The following is a 3,125-nucleotide window of genomic DNA, read 5'->3' on the forward strand; positions in this document are numbered from 1 at the left end:
CCCGTTGATAACAGCGGGAGATCGGTGTGTCCGTCAAAAATACGCAAAGGAAAAAACGAATGATCACTATGAAAAATTGCTGAAAATAGATACGGGATACTCTCACAAACAGTTGACGGATAATTATGCTGAACAAAAGACAAGTCAAACGTGGACGGTGAAGACAGCGATCGATGATGTCTATGGAAACCTGCTGTGTAGTTATTTGTACAATTGTAGTCATTACATGAATCTGATCAAACTGCTGTTGTTCGCCAAAGGTAAGGATGCCGTACAGGAACTGACAGATTATCGGATAGAATCTGTGTTTTTTTTCGAAGACAAAGTGGTCGACATGTTGAACGTTTTGTACAATTTCGGTATGATCGACGCCATGGATCTTTTATGGCTCGTGTACACGTACACGACCAGTTTGAACTCACTAGACAAAAACCGTCAATTAAACGACGCAGATAAACGAATCCGTTTGTTGCATGAGCACGAAACAGTTTCCACCCGACTCGCACAGTTCACTGACTTGAATTGCAACAATACAGATAATAATAACGTGTATAACGACCAATATGAGCGTTCTGAATATTCTAAATCTCTGAAAGAAATTCGTGCTGAACCTACCGGAATAACGCGAAAGTTAATCAAACACTTTTTGGACAAATTCAAGACCACGGTTCGCGAGAGAATCGACAAAATAACCAAGAGTGTGAAAATCGACGATTGCAAATCTTATTTCAAAATCGATCATTTGCTTTTGAGACCGGCAATTGATGACCACTCCCGTGTTCTAAGGGAATTATTGAAAGTTATTGTTGGCACCGACAAACGCAAAGAAGACCGTATATACAGCCTAATAAACGATACATGCTCCAGGAGTCTTAACGTTGAATCTTTTAAGACACTGACCAAAAACGTTGTTAAATGTCATGACTTTTTTATGGACATTATGCAATATGTTGTGTTAATTAACCGATGGAGATTAAATTTGATAGAAAACGATTTTAGCGGTATGGACTTTGAAGTTATCGGTTCATTTAATCACTATAACAAAAAAATGTGTCTCGATTGATTTGCAAATTATAATCACAAAATTGAGTAATACTTTATTATTTTTTCTGTTTAACTTTTGCTTTAATTAATTATATTATAAATTTTAATGACAATTTCAAACGTGTGTATGAATAATGTGACTTAATCGAATCAATAAAAGGTGTTAAAAAATATATCATATCGTTATTAGCAGCTACCCATTATATTCACCGCGCTATGCCGGCGTGTCAACCCTCCCCCGCCAAGCCGTCAATCCGTCGGTTAATAGTGTAGCTAACAGGGCCGAGAAGGATTAGTCCCTTATCAACTCGCCCTCAGGACCTATTGTAACGTACCGATGGCGGACTACGGTATGGCGGATCGCCCTACAGTGGCTTGTCGATAGGACTAGTAGGACAGGACCGAAAGTCTTCTGGTCCGGTGTCCGTCTTCGTCCAGTCCATTTCGGCCATCTCCTCAAGTTCCTGCTCCAGCGACGGGGTTTTCTCTTCCGACGAGGCAGTGGGTGGCGGGTCGACGGCGGCCTCCACGGGGGTGACTTCGGGGTGGACCGGGTCGTTCGTCGGCTGTTCCTGTGCGTGCACGTCCCTGGATGGCCCGGCGTCCCCATGGTCCGGTTTTACCGGTCGAAACTGTTGGGAGGTAGATGGCGTCCTCGGCTTTCGGGGTTGAGCTGTCTGCTCCTGCTTTGCCTGACGGAATGCCCGGAGACGGAGAGCCGTGATGCGCTGAAACATTTCGAAGGGGAGAAAAAAAAGAAAAAGGGGGGGACAAACACTATATAGTTAGTAACAATAATAGGCAACATAATTTTTGCAAACGTTTGTTATACTTCCCGTGTCGGTCAAGTATCGCTAGTCTCTTTCGTGTGTATATCGGTGGTAGCAGAGGGTACATGCATGATACATGGAGTTTCTTTGGTGGGCGTTGATCGGTTAGGTATATTCCCCTTCCAATCTTCTTCGCCAACCTCATCGGACCAGACCATTTGGGTGCAAATCCGGCGTGAAATCCTTTATCGGCGTTTGAAAGAGGGTGCGCCTTGTGATACACCCAATTGCCCACTTTGAATTTTGAGTTCTCAGGGGTTATTGGGGACCCTTCTGATTTCAGAAGATTCATGGCCACTCTTTCGCGGCTCCGTCGCTCTTCGTCAAATTGTTCGATTGGGACAGTCGATTGGAGGTTTAGGACCCAATCGCCCGGTCTTTTTCCTTCTTTACCAAGGACTAAAACCGACGGTGAGTAACCTGTCATTTCATTCGTTCTGTTCCGAATCGCGAAAAGTACCGACGATAGTTTCGTATCCCAAGAACGATGACTATCGTTCACTAAAAGTGTACGGAGTCCTTTTTTCAGTTCCTGGTGGCGACGCTCAGTGGGGTTGGCCCTTGGGTGATAAACTGGGGTCGTCCAACCCACCGCCCCCCATCGCTCGAGTGCTCTGAGCATTTCATTCGATGTGAATTGGGGCCATTGTCACTGAGGCACACACGGGGATAGCCGTAGCGCGCAAAAAATTCGCGCTCGAGGGTTTGTGTGATAACTTTAATAGTGGCGGACCCTAAGGGGTCAGCTTCTACCCATCTACTAAAGTAATTGGTGGCCACCAGTATGCATGTTTCGCCCCGTCTGGTTCTCGGATAAGGGCCCATGAGATCGATACTGATGACCTCCCAGGGTTGTCGCGGTTTTTTAGTCGAAAGAGGGGTTTCCACTTTGGCGTTAAGAGGCTTAGTGCACGCGCAAATGTGACAAGACTTGACATAGAGCGTAACGTGATTCTTTAGACCTCGCCAGTAAAACCGTTCTCGAACCGCCCTATAAGTCTCTTTCCACCCAGGATGGTTAGAAAGGAAGCGATACTTCTAAATTACCTGTGACGCATTAGAAGTGGGGATCACGATTGGTTGTAGTTCATTTTCATTTTTCGTACCGATTCGCTTTCTTAGAAAGTCGTCAACTAAGAAGAAATCCTTCGAGTTGGGGGTCGCTTGTCTGGTATTGTTTGCAGGGGAGTCATTGTTCACGGAATCTATGATAGATTTCACGGCCTGATCCCTTGTCTGCCAACTTTTCAA

Source organism: Adelges cooleyi, unplaced genomic scaffold (assembly GCF_023614345.1).
Source record: "Adelges cooleyi isolate 19-005CV unplaced genomic scaffold, UGA_ACOO_1.1 ACOO_flye_CR_arks_rails_tigmint_CR_PRNA_24, whole genome shotgun sequence".
In the NCBI taxonomy this organism is placed as follows: domain Eukaryota; kingdom Metazoa; phylum Arthropoda; class Insecta; order Hemiptera; family Adelgidae; genus Adelges; species Adelges cooleyi.